At 43.3% G+C, this 25465-nt stretch overlaps 1 protein-coding gene across 17 annotated transcripts in view; it reads right to left on the bottom strand.

Moving 5' to 3' along the window:
- LOC110526596 (adenylate cyclase type 2) overlaps positions 1-25323 on the bottom strand; it is an 84260-nt gene extending 58937 nt beyond the window's left edge. For 7 of the 17 annotated variants that reach the window (XR_016496880.1, XR_016496877.1, XR_016496879.1 and 4 more), the window contains exon 1: positions 24655-25084. The gene's annotated coding sequence lies outside the window, so the exon portion shown is untranslated. Of the gene's footprint in view, positions 1-13323; positions 13849-13964; positions 14443-24654 lie in introns of those variants that run through there. The other 10 variants (XR_016496875.1, XR_016496876.1, XM_021607693.3 and 7 more) reach the window with 4 other exon arrangements.
- Positions 25324-25465: the final 142 nt, after the last annotated feature.

Below are 25465 nucleotides of genomic sequence, written 5' to 3'. Positions count from 1 at the left end.
TATTGGATATAAGAGCAACGTCAACATACCAACGAGGAATATGACTTTCCCGAAGCGGATCCTCAGTTTGGACCACCACCCAGGACAATGGATCGGATCCCAGCTGGCGACCCAAAACAACGGCGGGGGCAGAAGAAGTGGTCTTCTGGTCAGGCTCTGTAGACAGGCACATCGAGCACTGCTCCCGAGTTTACTACTCGCCAACGTCCAGTCTCTTGACAACAAGGTAGACGAAATCCGAGCAAGGGTTGCCTTCCAGAGAGACATCAGAGACTGTAAAGTTCTTTGTTTCACAGAAACATGGCTCACTCGAGACACGCTATCAGAGTCGGTACAGGCACCTGGTTTCTTCACACATCGCGCCAACAGAAACAAACATCTCTCTGGTAATAAGAAGGGCGGGTGGGTATGCCTTATGATTAACGAGACGTGGTGTGATCATAACAACATACAGGAACTCAAGTCCTTTTGCTCACCTGACCTAGAATTCCTTACAATCAAATGTCGACCGCATTATCTGCCAAAGAGAATTCACTTCGACTATAAATCACAGCCGTATATATCCCCCCCCAAGCAGACACATCGATGGCCCTGAATGAACTTCATTGGACTCTATGTAAACTGAAAACCACATATCCTGAGGCTGCATTCATTGTAGCTGGGGATTTTAACAAGGCTAATCTGAAAACAAGACTCCCTAAATTTTATCAGCATATCGAAAGCGCTACCCGGACAGAAAAAATCCTGGACCATTGTTACTCTAACTTCCGCAACGCATACAAAGCCCTGCCCCGCCCTCCCTTCGGAAAATTTGACCACGACTCCATTTTGTTGCTCCCAGCCTATAGAGAGAAACTAAAACAGGAAACGCCCATGCTCAGGTCTATTCAACACTGGTCCGACTAATCTGATTCCATGCTTCAAGATTGCTTCGATCACGTGGACATTGATGAATACGCTGAGTCGGTGAGCAAGTTTATTAGCAAGTGCATCGGTGATGTTGTACCCACAGCAACTATTAAAACCTTCCCCAACCAGAAACAGTGGATTGATGGCAGCATTCGTGCAAAACTGAAAGTGCGATCCACTGCTTTTAAATCAGGGCAAGGCGACCGGTAACATGACCGAAAAAAAACAGTGTAGCTATTCCCTCCGCAAGGCAATCAAACAAGCTAAGCGTCAGTATAAAGACAAAGTAGAGTCACAATTCAATGGCTCAGACACGAGAGGTATGTGGCAGGGTCTACAGTCAATCACGGACAACAAAAAGAAAACCAGCCCCGTCGCGGACCACAATGTCCTGCTCCCAGACAAACTAAACAACTTCTTTGCTCACTTTGAAGTTAATACAGTGCCAACGACATGGCCCGCTACCAAAACCTGCGAGCTCTGCTTCACCGCAGCCAACGTGAGTAAAGCATTTAAACGTGTTAACCCTCGCAAGGCTGCCAGCCCAGACGGCATCCCTAGCCGTGTCCTCAGAGCATGCGCAGACCAGCTGGCTGGTGTGTTTACAAACATATTCAATCAATCCTTATCCCTGTCTGCTGTTTCCACATGTTTTAAGAGGGTGAGTGGGGGTGAGTGCCACCATTGTTCCAGTTCCCAAGAAAGCTAAGGTAACTGAGATAAATGACTATGTAGCACTCACCTCAGTCATCATGAAGTGCTTTGAGAGACTAGTCAAGGATCATATCACCTCCACCCTACCTGACACCCTAGACCCACTCCAATTTGCTTACCGCCCCAATATGTCCACAGACGACACAATCGCAATCACACTGCACTACTGCCCTATCCCACCTGGACAAGAGACATACCTATGTAAGAATGCTGTTCATTGACAATAGCTCAGCATTCAACACCATAGTACCCTCCAAACTCGTCATTAAGCTTGAGACCCAGAGTCTGGACCCCGCCCTGTGCAACTGGGTCCTGGACTTCCTGACTCGCCACCCCCAGATGGTGAGGGTAGGAAACAACATCTCCACCCCGCTGATCCTCAACACTGGGGCCCCACAAGGATGCATTCTCAGCCCTCTCCTGTACTCCCTGTTCACCCATGACTGCGTGGCCATGCAGGCCTCCAACTCAAATCATCAAGTTTGCAGACGACACTACAGTGGTAGGCTTGATTACCAACAACGATGAGACGGCCTACAGGGAGGAGGTGAGGGCCCTCGGAGTGTGGTGTCAGGAAAATAACCTCACACTCAACGTCAACAAAACTAAGGAGATGATCGTGGACTTCAGGAAACAGCAGAGGGTGTCCACATCGACGGGACAGTAGTGGAGAAGGTGAAAAGTTTTAAGTTCCTTCGCGTACACATCACAGACAAACTGAAATGGTCCACCCACACAGATACCGTGGTAAAGAAGGAGCAGCAGCGCCTCTTCAACCTCAGGAGGCTGAAGAAATTTGGCTTGTCACCAAAAACACTCAAACTTTTACAGATGCACAATCGAGGGCATCCTGTCGGGCTGTATCACCGCCTGATTCGGCAACTGCTCACCCACAACCGCAAGGCTCTCCAGAGGGTAGTGAGATCTGCACAACACATCACTGGGGGCAAACTACCTGCCCTCTAGGACACCTACACCTCCCGATGTCACAGGAAGGCCAAAAAGATCATCAAGGACAACAACCACCCGAGCCACTGCCTGTTCACCCCGCTATCATCACTAACATTGAGTGGCTGCTGCCAACATACTGACTCAATCTCTGGCCTCTTTAAAAAAAAAAAAAAAATAGGATGTAATAAATGTATCACTAGTCACTTTAAACTATACCACTTTATATAATGGTTTACATACCCTACACTAATCATCTCAAATGTATATACTGTACTCTATACCATCTACTGCATCTTGCCTCTGCCGTTCGGCCATCGCTCCTCCATATATATTTTAATGTACATATTCTTATTCATTCCTTTACACTTGTGTGTATTAGGTAGTTGTTGTGAAATTGTTAGACATTACTGAATGGTCGGAACTAGAAGCACAAGCATTTCGCTACACTTGCATTAACATCTGCTAACCATGTGTGTGTGACAAATAAAATTTGATGTGATTTAAAATTAAATAAGTTTCCTAACATGAGTGACTGTTAATGGGACAATTGATAGATGAAATTTCTACTACTACTACTAATAATGTTGCAATAACTACTACTATAAAAAAAACTGATGCACATTAATGTTATAAACGTATTGTTTAATTTACCATTATGATAAATTTACTGAATTATCTGGATATGGATTTTTGTCCACATTTCCCAGCTCTACTAAAACCCACAGCCGGAAATAAAACGGCCATAGCTGTGGGAAGTAGCCTCAGCACCCCAACAAATCAGAATTAAATAAAACATGTATTTAAAAAAATAAATCTCTGAGACTTCATTATTTCTGTAAGAGTGAACCAAAAGAGCAGTCAGCAGCGCTGGGAGAAAAATTCACATCTTCCCGCGGCCATTTATATTTCTTTATATAACCTCACTCCTAGATATAGTGTTTGTAGAGCAGGGTGGTGAGACTGTTTGTAATCAATATCAAATTAAGGCCAGCAGTCTTTCACAGATGTGATTTCTTTATCACATTAACAAAGGGTTTGTTACGCAATAATTGAAGAGCCCTTGATTACTATTGCAACACTTTGTAACACACCCACACACAGTTAACACAAAGCATCCATTGACCCTCACCATTATCAAAATCAGTAAAGACTGACCAAATCAAATCAAATTTTATTGGTCAGCAGATGTTAATGTGAGTGTAGCGGAATGCTTGTGCTTCTAGTTCCGACAATGCAGTAATATCTAACAAGTAATCTAACAAATTCACAACGACTACCTTATACACACAAATGTAAAGGGATGAATAAGAATAAGTACATATAAATATATGGATGATCGATGGCCGTGTGACATAGGCACGATGCAGTAAGTGTCGGAAGTCGGAAGTTTACATACACTTAGGTTGGAGTCATTAACTTGTTTTTCAACCCCTCCACAAATTTCTTGTTAACAAACTATAGTTTGAGATGAACGTACTTTGGTGCGAAAAGTGCAAATCAATCCCAGAACAGCAGCAGAGGACCTTGTGAAGATGCTGGAGGAAACAGGTACAAAGGTATCTATATCCACAGTAAAATGAGTCCTATAATCGACATAATCTGAAAAGCCGCTCAGCAAGGAAGAAGCCACTGCTCCAAAACCGCCATAAAAAAGCCAGACTATGGTTTGCAACTGCACATGGGGACAAAGATCGTACTTTTTAGAGAAATGTCCTGTGGTCTGACAAAACAAAAATAGAACTGTTTGGCCATAATTACCATCATTATGATTGGAGGAAAAAGGGGGAGGCTTGCAAGCCGAAGAACACCATACCAACCGTGAAGCACTGGGGGTGGCATCATCATGTTGTGGGGGTGTTTTGCAGCAGGAGGAACTGGTGCACTTCACAAAATAGATGGCATCATGAGGTAGGAAAATTATGTGGATATATTGAAGTAACATCTCAAGACATCAGTCAGGAAGTTAAAGCATGGTCACAAATGGGTCTTCCCAATGGACAATGACCCCAAGCATACTTCCAAAGTTGTGGTGAAATGGCTTAAGGACAACAAAGTCAAGGTATTGGAGTGGCCATCCCAAAGCCCTGACCTCAATCCCATAGAAAATGTGTGGAAAGAAATGAAAAAGTGTGTGTGAGCAAGGAGGCCTACAAACCTGACTCAGTTACACCAGCTCTGTCAGGAGGAATGGGCCAAAGTGCACCCAATTTATTGTGGAAAGCTTGTGGAAGGCTACCCACAATGTTTGACCCAAGTTAAACAATTTAAAGGCAATGCTACCAAATACTAATTGAGTGTATGTAAACTTCTGACCCTCTGGGAATGTGATGAAAGAAATAAAAGCTGAAATAAATCACTCTACTATTATTCTGACATTTCACATTCTTAAAATAAAGTGCTGATCCTAACTGACCAAAGACAGGGAATTTTTTACTAGGATTAAATGTCAGGAATTGTGAAAAGTTGAAATATATTTGGCTAAGATGTATGTAAACTTCCGACTTCAACTGTACATATGAAATGAGTAATGTAGGATATGTAGACCTTATTTAAAGTGACTAGTGATATCTTTTATTAAATCAATTTATTACATTCATTAAAGTGGCCAGCGATTTGAGTCTGTATGTTGGCAGCAGCCACTCTGTTCTTAGTGATGGCTGTTTAACAGGTCTGATGGCCTGGAGATAGAATCTCTCGGTCCCAGCTTTGGATGCACCTGTACTGACCTCACCTTCTGGATGATAGCGGGGTGAACAGGCAGTGGCTCAGGTGGGTGTTGTCCTTGATGATCTTTTTGGCCTTCCTGTGACATCGGGTGATGTAGGTGTCCTGGAGGGCAGGTAGTTTGCCGACCGCACAAAGGGTTGTGCGGTCTGCGTTGTGCAGACCGCACAACCCTCTGGAGAGCCTTGCGGTTGTGGGCGGAGCAGTTGCCGTACCAGGCGAGCAAAGAAGTTGTTTAATTTGCCTGGGAGCAAGACGTCGATGTCCGCGACAGGGCTGGTTTTCTATTTGTAATCCGTGATTGACTGTAGACCCTGCCACATACGTCTCGTGTTTGAGCCGTTGAATTGTGACTCTACTTTGTCTCTGTACTGAAGCTTTGCGGAGGGAATAGCTATACTGTTTGTATTCAGTAATGTTTCCTGTCGCCTTGCCATGATTAAAAGCAGTGGTTCGCACTTCCAGTTTTTTGCGAATGCTGCCATCAATCTAATGTTCAGATGCAACAGTTCATTACTGTAGCACTAGACTAAAGCTTTAAGATCAGAGGATTAAAATTCCCCCTGTGAGTCACAGACTGACTTCATCCATCCCACCATACTATTTAATTCCTAGTACTAGTGTACAAGGCCCATCATTTAATCTGGTTCCACACACAGTTCATCTTCTCATTGCCCCGCCACCCCACAGTCTCTCCACAGGCGGTCCTGAGGTTTAGTCTCTAATAGAGATGGCATGTGGATTAGGCCTACTAGCCTGGTTAAAATAGACTGAACGCCGCTCATAGAGATCCTATTAAATTAATATAGTGTTCCAATTCCTAAGGTCTATGACGCCGCTACACTCAGGCGCTGTAGTTTTCAGTCTGGTTTAGCCAGGCTAGTGGATTACAGCTTCACCACAAATCAAAAAATGTAATCCTCCAGTAATTCCTCCAGAGCAGCAGCAGCTGAGGGTCTTAGGGCTCTGGGTCAGGCAGACGCTGCCTGCGGGTAGGTCTGATGGCCACATCTGTCCTCATTCTGGGGCTTAACATATACAGACAGTTCACATCAGTTAAATGGTGCCTTGTCGTGAGGAGAGATGGGCTTATCGTACAAGTGTCTTTCGGTGCTTGAAAAGCACTAGGAATAAAACATGTTTTATCACCAGGCAGAGCTGGGTTCAAATAAATATGCATTTGAGTATTTGTAATACTTATTTTTGGTGTATTTTAGAATTTTTAGCCTACTATTTGAAACCATTTTCAAATACATTATTTGAAATGACTCTAGGACCAAACAGACCAGTGTTATTTCTATGCTTCCCGTTCTTAAGTTCTGTTTTTGCATCTTTTACTTTCGGGTTTGTTCAACAGCTTCAAACAGCTGACAATACTATATTATTGTTTATGGAAAATATATTTCAGAGGTTTAGATGGTACAATGATTCTCTACACAACGACTGATTGTTTTGTCAAACTGAAATTAGGCTATTAGAATTTCAGCAACCAATAAATGGCGGAGCGATTTCTGCATAATGCATGTTTAAATGCATGAATTTAAATATTTGTACTTGAAAATACACTTGTCTGTGTATTTCAGTATTTTCAAATACATGCCAATATTCAACTACTTATATTTTCTAAGAAAACATAATCAAATACTTACTTCGAAAGGTTTTTGGAAGTAATTGAAATATCCTAAATAAACTCAGCAAAAAAAGAAACGTCCCTTTTTCAGGACCCTGTCTGAAAAATTCATTTGTACAAATCCAACTAACAGATCTTCATTGTAAAGGGTTTAAACATTGTTTCCCATGCTTGTTCAATGAACCATAAACAATTAATGAACATTCACCTGTGGAACGATCATTTAGACACTAACAGCTTACAATTAAGGTAGGCAATTAAGGTCACAGTTTTAAAAACCTAGGACACTAAAGAGGCCTTTCTACGGACTCTGAAAAATACCAAAAGAAAGATGCCCAGGGTCCCTACTCATCTGCGTGAACGTGCCTTAGGCATGCTGCAAGGAGGCATGAGGACTGCAGATGTGGCCAGAGCAAGAAATTGCAATGCCCGTACTATGAGACGCCTAAGACAGCGCTACAGGGAGACAAGACGGACAGCTGATCGTCCTCGCAGTGGCATGACCACGTGTAACAACATCTGCACAGGATCGGAACATCACACCTTCGGGACAGGTACAGCATGGCAACAACAACTGCCCGAGTTACACTAGGAACGCACAATATATCCATCAGGGCTCAGACTGTCCGCAATAGGCTGAGAGAGGCTGGACTCAGGGCTTGTAGGCCTGTTGTAAGGCAGGTCCTCACCAGACATCACTGACAACAACATCGCCTATGGGCACAAACCCACCGTCGCTGGACCAGACAGGACTGGCAAAAAGTGCTCTTCACTGATGAGTCACGGTTTTGTCTCACCAGGGGTGATGGTCAGATTTGCGTTTAATGTCGATGGAATAAGCGTTACACGAAGGCCTGTACTCTGGAGCGGGATCGATTTGGAGGTGGAGGGTCCGTCATGGTCTGGGGCGGTTTGTCACAGCATTATCGGACTGAGCTTGTTGTCATTGCAGGCAATCTCAACGCTGTGCGTTACAGGGAAGACATCCTCCTCCCTCATATGGTACCCTTCCTGCAGGCTCATCCTGACATGACCCTCCAGCATAACAATACCACCAGCCATACTGCTCGTTCTGTGCGTGATTTCCTGCAAGGCAGGAATGTCAGTGCTCTGCCATGGCCAGAGAAGAGCCCGGCTCGCAATCCCATTGAGCACGTCTGGGACCTGTTGGATCAGAGGGTGAGGACTAGGGTCCTTCCCCCCCAGAAATGTCCGGGAACTTGCAGGTGTCTTGGTGGAAGAGTGGGGTAACATCTCACAGCAAGAACTGGCAAATCTGGTGCAGTCCATGAGGAGGAGATGCACAGTAGTACTTAATGCAGCTGGTGGCCACACCAGATACTGACTGTTACTTTTTACCCCCCACCCCTCCCCCTTGTTCAGAGACACATTATTCCATATATGTTAGTCATGTCTGTGGAACTTGTTCAGTTTATGTCTCAGTTGTTGAATCTTATGTTCATACAAATATTTACACGTTAAGTTTGCTGAAAATAAACGCAGTTGACAGTGAGAGGGCGTTACTTTTTTTGCTGAGTTTAGTATTTGAACCAATGATGTGTAGAAATCCAGGACTGTGGATAATATGTAATAGCCAATGAGAGGCTTTGAGGCCTCCGGCCACCATATTGGCACTCCCCAGAAGGAGCAGTCCTCCATAGGAATTAATGGAATTCTAAAGCAATTCAATAAATTACATATTTTTAAAGAATTTCTTTGTTGTAGTGGGGTCAATAACATTAGTACCCCTAAAACATATATTAAGGAATATGTAGTTTTTGTTATTGTCATGTTCATGGCACTTAATATAATTTAAAAGTATTTAAGGTGTCTATAGACATTAATAAATGCATTTCTATAGCTTCCCAAATATTTTTTTTAACAATGGAGGAGTACCAAAATGGCTGCATTGTTTCTTCAAAACAGCACCCCCCTGTAAGTCATCTAGGGTTAATACATATAATTAATCTGAACCCAGGTCTGTTAAAGGGACAGGGGGTTAGGGGTCACAGGAAAGCACAGCAGCACCTAAAGGATAGGATGTAGGATTGAGCAAAGATTGTGATTTCTGACTTGTAACCTCAGTAGCAGTCGAGGCAGTGACACTGGTGACTTATTACAGAAAGGAGACAGACAGTAATGTCATTCAGGCACGGTGGCCTTTAAGTTGATCTCATAGGGCGTAAAATGTGTCCTCTTTAAGATGTTGAAACCACTTAAGAGATGTTGAAGATGTAGAAACCACTTAGAGATGTTGAAGATGTAGAAACCACTTAGAGGTGAACAAGTCTTAAATGGTGGTGCAGACTGCCTGTTTGCACAAATAGAGGAATCTATGCGGTGTTGTAAATCAGAACACTATCGGAAAATTCTGAGCATTCCGTGAAGGCCTGAGGCAGTGCTTAGAAGCTTTACTTCCAGTTGATGCCAAACATGTCAGTGCATTGATGTGTGTGTGTGTGTGTGTGTGTGTTTGAAAGGAGTGTGTGTAAATGGCAGCTTATGTGTGTATGCAGCATGGGAGACTTTAAAAACTTAGTGACGTGGGTGTGTAGTGGGGATTTGACAGCAGGGAGTGATCGTCAGTCACCCCCGTCTGCCAGAGAGCCAGAACACTCAAAGCTAGCAGCAGCTGCTTGGCTCAACTCCAGTCCTCCAGACTCAGCCATTGAGTACCAGACTAGAGAGTCTACTCCAACACACACCCTCCAGACAGGGCCACAGAGAGCAGGGCCACAGAGTGCAGGGCCACAGAGAGCAGGGCCACAGAGAGCAGGGCCACAGAGAGCAGGGCCACAGAGCAACGGTTAAGCCTCACCCAGTTATTGTTATCCCCTGCTGATGACAATAGCTCCAAAAGATGACGTTGGAGAGGGCAACTCTGTATGCACCTTGAGTGTAGCAGAGAGTACACACTGTTAAGCTCTCAATTACAGCTGTGCTGCGGAGAACAACCAACCAGACAGCAGGAGTGACGCAGGAGCAGCTCAGGGACCACAGGGAGCTCTCATTACACTCAATGCCTCCTCTGAGGACCACTGGAGTGGATGTGGATGGAGCCAGGAGAAGACTAATGCCTAATGCATCCCCCTTTCCTCCCCATCCCCAATGTGCACGAGTCCTGTCATCATTGTTGATTAGGGCACAGCCTCTTTGTCTGTATCTGTGTCCTTCGTTGAGGCCTCCCCAGTGAATTATCACTAAACATCCTGATCCTAGGATGGAGTTTCGTATCTACACTAATATATCCAGATTTCCTCTCAGGTCTTGAGCCGTATACTACTTTATGTGTCCTGTCGCCACAGAGACTCGCACAGCTCTCAACGCACCCTTGGTCTGTGCCACCGGGCAACCCATATGTGCAGAGCTAGGGTTACAGTTTTTTTTTTTTAAATCTCCTCCTGTATTCACCAAGGAATGTGACCAAAAAGGACAACCACACAGTCAGGAATGTCTGAAGCAACCAGCACCCTTCCTGGTGGAGAGTTTCCTACTGTGGTAGAGAGTTGAGCTAAAGGAGAGGCTAATGTCTATAGCTGGGTGTCTGGTGTACTAGAGACTGTTGTGGGGCTGGAGAATGGAGATGGCAGCCTACTCCTCTGCCTCAAAACGAGTCATTGCCACATGCCCTTACTCAGTGTTTCTCAGCCAAAATCATACAAGTGTGAAGTGTACACGCCAAGTGTTACTTCTAGTAGTGTACCATATCAACATGGTAATGACTCATTTCAGTTGTATGATCTTGACTGGGTGCTGTTAAATCCCTAGAGGCTAGGACACCAATGAAACATGTTTCCAGGAAATAGGCAACAGCATATCAATGAGCAACCGAGCTGACTTTAAAAGCAGCTAAGTCTCAGAGGATGGAAGATCGTTCAGCCTGAACGCCACAGGAATTTCCTCCTTTCACTGGATTCCACAGCTCCATTGTCCAGAACCTTCACTGGTTCACTTACCGGCTGGTGTTAGAAAACAACACACATGCTCACTTACTCTTTCACTACACAGATGTGTCTAATTAAAAACAGGACACTGACTTGAAAACTGCACACAAAGAGCCATTATTCTATGCCAGGAGTACACAACTCTTACCCTACGAGGTCCGGAGCCTGCTGGTTTTCTATTCTATCTGATAATTAATTGCATGCACCTGGTGTCCCAGTGCCTGATTAGAAGGGAAGAATGGGGGGGGGGGGGAAGCAGTGGAACAAGCTTCGAAGTTCAGATTTTAATTTGAGGGTTCTATGCCATTTAGCAGTTTCTCCTTTTTTAGAAAGAAGGTATTATCCTTCTCATGGCATTAATTTACACACCAGAGCAGAAGCATACATTACTCTCGATACAGTTGTTATAGTCCTCTTTCCTAATTGTATCACCTCTCACAAGAATGACTTGTTTGGAATGAAAACCATGCCTACAGTAGGAGTGATGTCATGGAAAGATTCTGAGCTATGCTGGTACTGTATGAGTCGTAATAACATGCGCGCACCCCCGTCTCTCAACCACCTGTGGATTACCCGGCAGTGGTTCTGACAGCCTTTAAATGCCTCTAATATAAGAACATAGAAAACCAGACAACAGCAAAGGCAACCAAGGTAGAGCAAACTTAATTCCCCCTTTCTCGGTCTCTCATTCCCACTCTTTTTCCTCACACACACAGAGAACTGATTAACCCCACTTATTCTTGCATTCAGAAGCAAACAGAGACATGGTTAAGTGTATTACAGAGTGGAAGTGTCAATAAAGCCACTAATTCACATGCATAAATCAGCTAACAATGGGACAAATGGATCTCCAAATTAATCCTGATGGCTTTTGCACACTGCATCCAAGCATGTGGGTCTACTTTCGCATCAAAATAGTCTTGCCAAGGCGAACCTTAGTCAACACCGTAGTCAACCACACACAGTCTCATTTCCTTGGCAACCGTGATTCATTTCCCTGACAACAGGGCAAGGACATCTTCAAGAAGGGAAGCGTCAGTCAGCCTCAGTCTTTGACAAATTGTCATTGAAAGCAATGATTGATGTCATTACCGGAGCACAAAATATATAAATTAATCTGTTTTCTGGATAACTCTGTTAGAAGCAGGCTATGGTTTTGTATCCAACAAGGACCATAGGAGCTGAACGTGGACTACAGGAAAAGGCGGGCCAAACAGCCCCCCATTAACATCAACGGGGCTGTAGTGGAGCGGGTTGAGAGTTTCAAGTTCCTTGGTGTCCACATCACCAACGAACTATCATGGTCCAAACATACCAAGACAGTCGTGAAGAGGGCACAGCAAAACCTTTTCCCTCTTAGGAGACTGAAAAGATTTGGCATGGGTCCCCAGATCCTAAAAAGGTTCTATAGCGGCACCATCGAGAGCATCCTGACCGGTTGCATCACCGCCTGGTATGACAACTGCTCGGCATCTGACCGTAAGGCGCTACAGAGGGTAGTACAAACGGCCTAGTACATCACTGGGGCCAAGCTACCTGCCATCCAGGACCTATATAATAGGCGGTGTCAGAGGAAATTTACATTGACACCCACCCCCCGAACACTGCTGTACTCGCTGTTTGTTTGTTACCTATGCATAGGCACTTCGCCCCCACCTACATGTACAGATTACCTCAACTAGCCTGTACCCCTGCACACTGACTCTGTACCGGTGCCCCCTGTATATAGCCTCGTTATTGTTATTATTATTGTGTTACTTTTTATTTTAGCCTACTTGGTAAATATTTTCTTCTTCTTGAACTGCACTGCTTGTAAGCAAGCATTTCACGGTAGTCTACACTTGTATTCGGCGCATGTGACAAATAAAAGTTTGATTTGATGTCATTTTCAGTTCAGTCCACCAAGGTCAACTATGTTGCAATAGGCTTAGAACTCCAGAGGTTTACAATAAGCTTAGAACTCCAGAGGTTTATAATAAGCTTAGAACTCCAGAGGTTTATAATAAGCTTAGAACTCCAGAGGTTTATAATAAGCTTAGAACTCCAGAGGTTTACAATAAGCTTGGGACTCCAGGTCAAGGAACCTAGATCACTCATACCTTGAAAAGGGGATCGACCATAGGCCAGGGGATTCAAAATAGCAAGGGCATTTTTATAGCTAAAGGTTGTGCTTTGTCAGCTGGAACAGGGTTTCCCCAAATTCAGTCCTGGGGCCCCCCAGGTGCACATTTTGGTTTTTGCCCTAGCACTACACAGCTGATTCAAATAACCAACTCATCATCAAGCTTTGATTATTTGAATCATCTATGTAGTGCTAGAGCAAAAAAACAGAAAGTGCACCCAGGGTGGGCCCCAGGACCGAGTTTGGGAATCCCTGAGCTGGAAGACAGAACATACTTAGTTGGCTTGATGAGTAATGTATTAAATTAAGATGTCCAATTCACCACTGACCTTATCTGAAATCAATGCTCTTCTCATCTCTCCACAGGTAGAGGCCAGTGCATCACATACAATTGATGACAGTCCTGGTCCTTGTGTGACTGACAGCATGATAAAAGGATGATATGTGGGGTGGCGGCCACATCTAGAGGATCCAGTTGCTCGCAGGGCAAAACACAAAAGCATCCATTCGCTCACTGTGGTGCGGTCTTCTCAAAACAATAGACCAGCCAAAGTCCATCCAAACCCTGCATCCCTTCCTGCCTCCTCCAGTTTAGGGTCACTGTGTTCCTCACTATTCAGCCAAACAGGTCCTCAACAACCTCTCTTCAAACAGAGACCCAATCATGAAAAATCAGTCACTAACTAACCAAGCACAATGAGGGTCTGTTGAACATGTTTCTAGTCTGTAACCATCCCTCCAGCTACTGCAAACCTCGCTGCGGCATGCAAGAAATAACCATCCGAGAGAGAGCATACAGTACACCCGAACAATAAGAACAAATCATACATTACAGTCCAGGTCCACGACACAACCTGTAAGACATAATATTGCATCATTAGAATCACCTTGTAATAATGAGAGTTAGCATCTTTTACATTAGCAATGCATTGTACTTCCATGTTAGCAAAGTATTCAGATAAACACTCACCAAACCAAGGGCCGCACCCTCTAACCCTCTGTTCCAATAGGACAGTAATGCCGATGAAGTCACTACACTTATTCATACTTATTTGTTCCAACTCTGACTAATCCCCAAATGGCATTGTCTTTGATAAAAAGGATACCCAGCTAAAATACTGTAGCTAGGTGAGCTGTGAACAGCTTGGAATCGTCAAATGGCACTTATCCAGTTAGGGTGCTGTCATAGGCATAACACAATGTCCTTGAGCCGCAAGCATAAAGAACGCAAAAAAATAATGGGATCGAAAAAGAGAATAACCCCCACACACAGAGACACACACCCACAATCATACGCTAGGCAGAAGCACGCACACAGTGACTCAGACTACTTACACACATGCATTGAGTTGTCATCTCTAGAGCATATGTAGAAGTATTTGTAGCCAATTGCACACGGACTGTGGAATTTAATCCATCCCAACATTTAGGGAGTGTGAGTTCACGTTGGAATGTTTTAATCGCCCAGCCGCATGACAGTGGATTCTGATGAGTGGTTTCACAAGGGCTACCAGTGGTTTCCTGGAAATGGAACAATTAACTGAACAATAACGTGAAGAGCACTTTCTCCACTGATGGGATGGAGTACTCTAAGCACCACATCACTATAACACCCATCCATTTTAAACAGGAGAAACAAATGAGCCCTTGCAACAAAGACCCATTTATGTTACTTTACAAAAATTATGATACAGTCAAATATTTATCATTTTTGGAATGTGTATACCACATCAAGTCTAATTATTGAAAGATTGAAAGAGAAGTGTGACGACACAATTATGCATGCAAGTTTTTAATTTCATACCTCCTTGCCATACTTCTTATAACGATTCATCAAGTCTATCAATTTTTTTTCTGAAAAGCACATATGGTTTTTAGTCTATAGGATTCAAATAGTGAAACTGCCTTGGGGGCGTATAGGCCTGAGTGGGAGTGTCCGCTGCTCTTCAAAAGAGACTGCCGGTGCTCAGAACTGCAGCCTGGGAGAGGGGCTCAGGGTAATGCTAGCTGGATGAAATCTGTATGTAACAGCTGCTACACTGCATATTTCAATGCTACACACTTTTACATGCAAAGATGTGGGGCTAAAAACAAGCATTTCGCTGCATCTGCAAATCTGTGTACGCGACAAATAAACTTTGATTTGATCTTTTTGTAAAACATTTAAATATAAAGCCTTTTGGAAAAGAAAAACTGGCACATGCAAACTAATCTGGTCACGACTTGTTTGAAAGTGTTGAAAAGAAAGCACACCAACTGTGGGTCTGCTTTAGGGGAATTTAACTAATTTACAGTGCCGTCAGAAAGTATTCAGACTCCTTGACTTTTTCCACATTTTGTTACGTTACAGCCATATTCTAAAATGTATTAAAATTGCCCCCCCCCCCCCACCTCCTCATCAGTCTACACACAATAACCCCATAATGACAAAGCAAAAACGGGTTTAGACATTTTTGCTAAAAAACTGAAATATGACATTTACATAAGTATTCCGTCCGAGCAGTACGTCATCAGGGTGCAGGGTGCAACAGAACATTGTATGGACTACACTCTGTGTGTTGTTTATATTACTTTTTTTTCTCCATTAAACAGCTTAGAAAATTCCAGTAAATTATGTCATGACTTCAGGAACTTCTGACAGGCTAATTGACATAATTTGTCAATTGGAGGTGTACCTGTGGATGTATTTCAAGGCCTACCTTCAAACTCAGTGCCTCTTTGCTTGACATCATGGGAAAATCAAAGGAAAATCAGCCAAGACCTCAGAAAAAAAAATTGTAGACCTCCACAAGTCTGGTTCATCCTTGGGAGCAATTTCCAAAACACCTGAAGGTACCAAGTTCATCTGTACAAACAATAGCACGCAAGTATAAAAACCATGGGACCACGCAGCTGTAAAACCGCTCAGGAAGGAAACGTGTTCTGTCTCCTAGAGATGAACGTACTTTGGTGCGAAAAGTGCAAATCAATCCCAGAACAGCAGCAAAGGACCTTGTAAAGATGCTGGAGGAAACAGATACAAAAGTATCTATATCCACAGTAAAACGAGTCCTATATCCTACATGGGGACAAAGAACGTACTTTTTGGAGAAATGTCCTCTGGTCTGATGAAACAAAAGTAGAACTGTTTGGCCATAAGAACCATCATTATGTTTGAAGGAAAAATGGGGAGGCTTGCAAGCCGAAGAATACCATCCCAAACGTGAAGCATGGGGGTGGCAGCAGCATGTTGTGGGGGTGTATTGCTTTAGGAGGGACTGGTGTACTTCACAAAATAGATGGCATCATGAGGGCGGAAAATGATGTGGATATATTGAAGCAACATATCAGTCAGGAAGTTAGAGTTTGGTCGCAAATGGGTCTTCTAATGGACAATGACCCCAAGCATACTTCCAAAGTTGTGGCGAAATAGCTTAAGGACAACAAAGTCAAGTTATTGGAGTGGCCATCATAAAGCCCTGACCTCAATCCTATAGAAAATTTGTGAAAAAGCGTGTGCGAGGAAGGAGGCCTATAAACCTGACTCAGTTAAACCAGCTCTGTCAGGAGGAATGGGCCAAAATGCACCCAACTTATTGTGGGAAGCTTGTAGAAGGCTACCCACAATGTTTGACCCAAGTTAAACAATTTAAAGGCAATGCTACCAAATTCTAATTGAGTGTATGTAAACTTCTGACCCACTGGGAATGTTATGAAAGAAATAAAAACTGATTTATTTCAATCATTCTTTGCTATTATTCTGACATTTCACATTCTTAAAATAAAGTGATGATCCTAACTGACGTAAGACAGGGGATTTTTACTCTGATTAAATGTCAGCAATTGTGAAAAACTGAGTTTAAATGTATTTGGCTAAGGTGTATGTAAACTACAGACTTCAACTGTACATGTAATAGTGCCAGACATGCACCCAAACACATACAGTTGGCATTGCTGTTATCATTTTAGTTGTCCTTTGTTCTAAATGTATTGATTTTTTAAATAACAGTTTTTGCATTGTTATTTAGTGTTTTCTTGTTCTCTTTAGTTCATTCTCTTTGTTGTTGGTGCATTGAGGGGGGGGGGGGGGGGGTATTCGGGTTGACGTTTTTTGGCCTGGTGGGAGATCTGTCAACGTGTGCTCGAGCAGAGTATTGACCCTGGATGCTTCTGTGTGTCACTCTGAATGGCAGTCTGTTGGATGACTGGTATGATGTAGTTGTTGAGCGGCTTCACTGCAAATATATTGTATGTTTTGGATATTCAATAAAAACATATTTTTTTAAATAACTAAGTATTCAGTCCTTTGTTGAAGCACCTTTGGCAGCGATTACAGCGTTGAGTCTTCTTGGGTATGACGCTACAAGCTTAGCACATCTGTATTTGGAGAGTTTCTCCCATTCTTCTCTGCAGATCCTCTCAATCTCTCAGGTTGGATGGGAAGCATGCTGCACAGCTATTTCCAAGTCTCTCCAGTGATGTTTGATCTTGTTCAAGTCTGGGCTCTGGCTGGGCCACTCAAGGACATTCAGAGACTTGTCCTGAAGCCACTCCTGCATTGTCTTAGCTGTGTGCTTAGGGTCATTGCCCTGTTGGAAGGTGAACCTTCACCCCAGTCTGAGGTCCTGAGCACTCTGGAGCAGGTATTCATCAAGGATCTCTCTGTACTTTGCTCCGATCATCTTTCCCTCGATCCTGACTATTCTCCCAGTCCCTGCTGCTGAATAACATCCCCACAGCATGATGCTGCCACCACCATTCTTCACTGTAGGGATGGTGCCAGATTTCCTCCAGACGTGACGCTTGGCATTTGGGACAAAGAGTTTAATCTTAGTTTCATCAGACCAGAGAATCTTGTTTCTCATAGTCAGAGAGTATTTAGGTGCCTTTTGGCAAACTCTAAGCGGGCTGTCATGTGCCTTTTACTGAGGAGTGGCTTCCATCTTGCCACTACCATAAAGGCCTGATTGGTAGAGTGCTGCAGAAATGGTTGTCCTTCTGGAAGGTTCTCCCATCTCCACAGAGAAACTCTAAAGCTCTGTTAAAGGGACCATCGGGTTCTTGGTCACCTCCCCGACTAAAGCCCTTCTCCCCCGATTGCTCAGTTTGGCCGGGCAGCTAGCTCTAGGAAGAGTCTTGGTGGTTCCAAACTTCTTCCGTTTAAGAATGATGGAGGCTACTGTGTTCCTAGGGAACTTCAATTCTACAGAAAATGTTTGGTACCCTTCCCCAGATCTGTGCCTCTACACAATCCTGTCTCGGATCTCTATGGACAATTCCTTCGACCTCGTGGCTTGGTTTTTGCTCTGTCAACTGTGGGACCTTATATAGACAGGTGTGTGCCTTTCCAAATAATGTCCAATCAATAGACTTTACTGCAGGTGGACTCCAATCGAGTTGTAGAAACATCTTAAGGATGATCATTGGAAACAGGATGCACCTGAGCTCGATTTCAAGTCTCATAGCAAAGGGTCTGAATACTTATGTAAATAAGGTATCTGTTTTTATTTTTAATACATTTGCAAAAATGTCTAAAAACCTGTTTTCACTTTGTCATTATGGGGTATTCTGTGTAGATTGATAAGGATTTTTATTTATTTAATCAATTTTAGAATAAGGCTGTAACTTAAAATGTGGAAAAGGTCAAGGGGTTTAAATACTTTCCAAAGGCACTGTATACAAACTACAAACGCAACACGCACATGATTTCAGAGATTTTGCTGAGTTACAGTTCATAGAAGGAAATCAGTCAATTGAAAAATATGAATTAGGCCCAAATCTATGGATTTCACATGACTGGGCAGGGGCACAGCCAGTGGTGGGCATAGGCCCAGCTAATCAGAATGAGTTTTTTCGCACAAAAGGGAAATACACCATCGTAGACAAATTAACATTAAATTCTCTGGAAACATCTCTGGTGGACATTCCTGCAGTCAGCATGCCAATTGCATGCTCTCTCAAAACTTGAGACATCTGTGGTATTGTGTTGCATGACAAAAATAGAGTGGCCTTTAATTGTCCCCAGCACAATGTGCACCTGTGTAATGATCATGCAGTTTAATCAGCTTCTTGATATGCCACACCGGTGGATTCATCAGGTGGATTATCTAGCAAAGGAGAAATGCTCACTAACAGGGATGTAAACAAATGTTTGCACAAAATGAAAAATAAGCTTTTGTGCATATGGAAAATTTCTGGGATCTTTTATGTCAGCTCGTGAAACATGGGACCAGCACTTTACATGTTGCGTTTATATTTTAGTTCAGTGTACAGCCGATGGCCTTTTGAGGAAATCTAACTCGATATTATTGACAGACTATGAAAGTTGAACCATTTCTGACAGTTAAAAAGACCACATGACAAGTCTGTCCTGAGGTAAACTAATGAGTCACAGCTCCCTCAGACTTGTCCATCAGCGTGTGAGAGCACAGCAATGACATTCAGAGTGAGCCAGAGATCTTAAGGCCGGTGCCTGGCATTCCTTCAATACATAACACTCAGCAACTCCTTATATACAGACTTCTCGTATGGATCCAGGCAATTAGCCAGACCACCTGGTCACGTCTGTGTCCTAGGGTCTGTACTGAAGTCTCTTTTGTTCACATCTCAAGAGATGTTGTCAACTTTTTATGTGACACGGGGGAAATTAGCCTGTTTGATTTGGGTTTGGTGTGGTGGTGATTAGTGCACTCAACGATTATCCAAGTTGACTACTGGAGTCACAGCCCAAAATCATATGACAACCAAACTCAGCTACCATACCCCCGTACTGCACAACCAAGGCATATACTGGGAATAGATGAAGGAGGTCAATCCTTCCATCTAGTTTCCCATCTCTATGTTTGAGGTGGTGGTTAGAGCATTGGGCCAGAAACCGATAAGGTTACTAGATCGAATCCCCGAGCTGACAAGGTAAAAAAAATCTGTTGTTCTGCCCCTGAACAAGGCAGTTAACCCACTGTTCCCCTGTAGACCGTCATTGTAAATAAGAATTTGCTCTTAAGTCACTTGCCTAGTTAAATAAAGGTTCAATTGAAAAAAGAATCAAATCCAGTGGTCTGATAATCATCATTTAAATGAGGTGTGAAGACTGCCTGGCTAGCAACTAATGCACATGCTGGGTAGGTAGTGGTACAGCACACAAAGCACAGTCTGACTGCAGGTGTTCTGGGCTGTAATAAGAGTGTCATTGACTGTAGAGTAGCTGACTGAGGAATAGAGGTAGTAAGACTATAGAGTAGCAGACTAGAGGCTCAGTCTGTCCTGATGCAACAACAGTGGTGATAATGGCAGGCTGAGTCAGACAGACAGGCTGAGTCAGACAGACGGCCAACTGTCTGTAGTGTCCTGACTCCTGGCTGAGCAATGAGCTATATCCTAGTCAGTGTGCCAGCTCACAGTATGCCAGTAATGATACAAATGTTTGCAATGTGGCTCAGTTGGTAGAGCATTGCGCTTGCAAAGCCAGTGTTGTGGGTTTGATTCCCACAGGGGACCAGTACAAAGAATGGATGTACTAACTACTTACTGTAAGTTCCTCTGGATAAGAGTGTCTGGTAAAATGACCAACATTTTTCATAATGTACAGTATTACTGTTAGCTGGACTCATTCGTATATAAAAAGGGCATACCTTCAAATTTAAATAAAACAAATAACACTTGATGTACATAATGAAACTAGAACTTCAACAGGTCAACAGTGACGTGTTGTGACCTACAGGTAATGTGATTGATTTAATGGAAACAAAGTCAATCCTCCCACAGAACACATTATATTAGTGCATGTCTGTGACGAAGGTAAATTGTCAAGTTGGGCCTCTTATAACAGAGGAGTTAAGAACAGCCTAAGGTTAGTATGTAGATGATCATATAGAATGGTCTCTTTTATCCCTTAGCTGCTTCGGAGGAACTTTGCTCGCAATAATGTCGTCCTCATGCCCATCTTTTTCAGGGGGTAAACTTCCTATGCTTACAGAACACAAAAGAGGCGGATATCCTGGGAGTGACAACAGGGGGACTTCACCCAAAAGGTCATGTCCACCCAATGCTCCTTTGACCTCACAGCTATGTTGAAGGGAACAGGTATGGTGAACATGACTTGCCAAGCGGCACACAGCAAATAGATCAAACACGTTCTGCGTTAAAGCATTCAACAGCAATGGAAAGCTAAATGCACAGTCATAGCCTACATCCAACCCTCTCCTAAATCATTTTTTACAACCAGACATAACATAGAGGAATAAATCCTCTACCAAAACAACAATACGTCTGCTACATAAATGTCATTACTTACCTAGAAACTTTGTTTTGAACGAATAAACCCATTGTTTTTAGTCCATTTTCATATCTCACTGAGAGTGCATAACATTCTGCCAGTCTGTGTTGCATGCGCACAGTATGATCATGATGGATGGGTGGTTGGGGTGAGGGCTGTGGTGCAGCAGGATTAGTAGAAGGCCTTGGCTGGAGGCCCTGCAGAGTTAATGAGTCAGATTAGTCCTTATTGTGTGTTCCCAGGGATTAGCACACTGGCCACACTGAAGTCTCCTCATGTCAACCAAGAGAGGGGGGGGGGGCAATCGAAGGAGATGGGCATATTGAGACGGAGGACAAGAGACCTTTATCAATTGTGTGTGTTTCGGTCTGATTGTTTGTGTAAACAGTGCTCCAGCTAGGGGGCGTTGGTAGGGGGGCACAAATTCTTCCCCAGGAGATACAGGAAGGAAGTATTTAGCACTAGGGAGAGGTAGATATGTCTGGACCCCACCCAAAAGCGATAAGAGAGAGGATCAGGCTGGGGCCGGCCAAATCATCATCATGCCAGTATCTGCTCGGAGGCTGAACTTTCATTATTTTATTAATTGAAACACACAAAGTAAACTCTCTGTGAAACACTGATGTACGGAAGCAGAGGGAGCACTAAAAGCAAATGGAGCATTTGAAACACTCAGGGGTTCCAGGAGGTGGAGGAGTGGCACTAGTCGTCCACACAGGAGAGCTAGTAGGGGAGAGTGTGTGTACATGTTCCACTACGCGGGGGTGGCTCTGACAGATTGTGGTGATCCCCGTTCTCAAGAGAACCTGCAAACAGACACTTTCACTTCCTGTTGTAACTGCCTGTATATCTTCACTGTCTGTACTGTCTTTACCACCAATGGAAAGGTGTTGAATTCAACATGGCGCTGCATACAGCATGTTCCTCATCGTGTCTTCATCCATACTGTAGGTTCCATGACCCAGTTGAATATATTTCTTCCTCCGATCCAGTGGATTCAACGGCTAAACTGTTGAATATATTTATTCCCCTTTAAAATCAGGCCCCTAAAAGTTAAGGATTTTAGGGAGGTTAATAATTGCTGACAAATCAGAATATTTGTCTGCAATATGGTCCGGCACGCAAACAAACAGGGTCAGACAGAGCCATACAGGACAAACACCCCACGATGTAGGAAAAACAACTCAGGCAAAACAATGATTAGAGATTCAACACAAAACTCTCAATGAGGATGGAAAACCTGGCATCTGTCCAGCCAGTGTAGACGTGTTCCTCAGTGTAGTACTGAGGCCTGCTCTGCTCCTTCCCAACTCGTCAAACTGTCAAATCTATCAAAGTACCAGCCTTTCCATAACTACCGCAGAGCAGTAGACAACACATTCCGGAGAGAACACAATAGATAATTACATCATCAATGGAAAATGTTAAAACACTTCTCACTGTTTAGACTGATCTGACTGCTCTACTACGAGGACACTAAACACTGACCCATGAGCAGCAGGCCCCTGCCTCAATGTGTCTGTCTGTATGTATTTAGTGCTGGCAGGTGCATAAATTTCTCCACTGAGTCAAAATGACAATGGGTTAGTGATGTAATCAGCCAAATGATACACATAGCATATACAAACCCCAATGTATGCGCTGGTGACATCTATATGCAGATGGTTCTTCTTTGCTAGCGCAGACGGAGCTGTTTGACATAAGAGTCATTGAAATTGCTTCAATACCTTGGGCTTAGTAGTCTACAAGCAGCTTTATTATCCCACCGTACAACGCAATTACCGACATGTGCCTGTTCGGCAATGCTTTGGTCGGATAGTTTTGATTCGGAATGCACCGTTTACATCTACAAACTAATTAAATTTGGTAAACAATAAGCAGGGCTGACATGTTATCTTTTTTCCATGTAATTCAATTGGGGGAAAACAATCATGGCTATGCATGAAGGTGGATTTAAACAGGCGTTTGCAAGTTACAGTGAACATGACAAATAAGACGGCAATATCTTGTCTCATCCTTTGCCGCACAGCTGGGTGTAACAGCAGGCCACTGCAGACTGTAGTGCCTTCAACTTAGGTCAGAATGGGGCATTGGCACAACCAGAACAGAACCATCCTCAGTCCGGATCATTTCCCTTGTGTGGTGAATTGCATATAATATGTTCTACTGCTAGTCTGAGATAAATACTTGGTCTAGAAACTTGGGTTAGGGAATGCCCTACTTACACCCCCAGTAAATTGAATATTTTTTAAGCTAGGCTCTTTTCCATAAAAATAAACCTCATGATTACACTGCTTGGTAGCCTACTAAGAGGGAGAACCTCAGATGTTCTTTTTCATTCTTCCAACAATTTAAACATCTTATGAGTCAAATCCATATGGGCAAATCAATGCACACCACTCACCATAAGGGGCAAATCAATGCACACCACTCACCATATGGGCAAATCAAGGCACACCACTCACTATTTCTAATTGTAACATAATATGGTATTATTATGTGACGAAACACATTGGAGGCTTTCAGATTTCCTGTTTTTGTAGGGAATAAGGGGAAGATTTATCCTGCTTATCTCCCATGGGCAGGCCACTGAGAAGCAAAGGAAACCTGATGAGCTGAAAGGGTAAATATTAGGGGGAAAACCCTAGAAACCCCATTCTTAAAAGAGATACTGCTGCATATCTATAAAAACAGCCTTTATTATTTCCTAATTAATGGGATCGTTTTTAGATGGACATGTAGTCAGACACTACAGATCTGGTCCCCTATATTTTGATAAATATGTCTATCATAATAATTAAGGCTACCATTTGGCAAATCCAAAAATTATTTTAGGTTGAATAGATTGTTAGATGTGTACTTGCGCAAATATGTTTAAAAAGATGACAAGGGAAAGTTGATTCAACCGTCTTCAAAAGGGATGCGATTTTACTAGTCTCTGCTCTTCAGACCACGGCTGCCCAATTCCGGTCCTGGAGGGCCGAAACACTTCTGATGTTTGTTTCTACCTGGTTGTTAATTGCACTCACCTGGTGTCTCAGGTCTGAATGAGTCCCTGATTTGGAGGATGAAAACCAGAATGTTCAGGCCCATTAGGGCCGGAATTGGGAAGCCCTGCACTAGAACGACTGGTTGCCTCCCACAATGTACTACCTCTCTATATAGTACTTACGTAAAGCGAAGGTGAGACTGCGATATGTGGTGGGATTTGTAGGCCACATTAAAACCAACATTGTAACACGGATAGACAACATAGAAAAATATAATTTGAAATGCGCCACCTAAATGTATGCTCAGAAAATGTGACTTTTTTACACTGGGGTAGCCTACCACAAAGAGAACATTCCTCTCAGTAGTTTACATCTTATTATCACTTGGGCAAACCCAAATTAAGAATGCGTCTTACCTGTTTGTAGGAAAACGTATACCAGTAGACTCGAAATATAGAATGAACGTATTCTAGAGACGACTTCGTAGTGGACAAATTCTTCTCTTGTCCACTGCAGTTAAATTGTAATTCCACTGCGAGCGAAATGTTCTCTGGGTCACCGTGCGCTCTTGAGGGCTTGCTTTTGAATGCGGAAAAGATGTTCATCAAGATGCTACGGTGTACTCACACCCACATGAAGAGCGAACAGAATATAGTTATATCGGTTTTGCCCCAGCCATTCCCCCTCTCATGGATCAACTGATTGTTAGGCGCTTATGAGTTGCACAATTATGTAACAACTGGGGGAATATCAATCAAATGCGTCTCACTGTGTGAAATACAGCTCATCGTGGTAGTGAGGGACATCTACTGCCAGTCTACATAGCAGCATTGCACTTTGTCTTCTGTGGTGCGTGAACACTTTTCCAATAAAATAAAAAAATATACTTAAACCACTGACTAGATAAAGCAAGCAACACCTGTCAGGGAAGACATGTGCTGTGTTTATACACGCAGCCCAGTTTATTTTTCCACTCATTGGTATTTTGAAAAATCACATCAATATATTTTTCAATGACGATTAGATTAGTGCACAAACTATCAGAATTATGCTGCCTGTATAAACGCAGCCCACGTGACTCCCCAGATTAGTGTTGCTTGCATGATTGTCTTTACATCTATTGGTTTAAGTACATTTGTCTGTTCCCCCAGTGGTTTTGCAAATTTTCCTACTAATGGAGGTATTACTTACCTTCTGTTACCGCTTCCTTCCTGTTAGGGGAGCAGC

Source organism: Oncorhynchus mykiss, chromosome 6, assembly GCF_057628025.1.
Source record: "Oncorhynchus mykiss isolate SJ-2025 chromosome 6, ASM5762802v1, whole genome shotgun sequence".
Lineage (NCBI taxonomy): Eukaryota > Metazoa > Chordata > Actinopteri > Salmoniformes > Salmonidae > Oncorhynchus > Oncorhynchus mykiss.
Note: the sequence above shows the minus strand (reverse complement) of the source record. Positions and strands in the feature narration are given on the sequence as shown.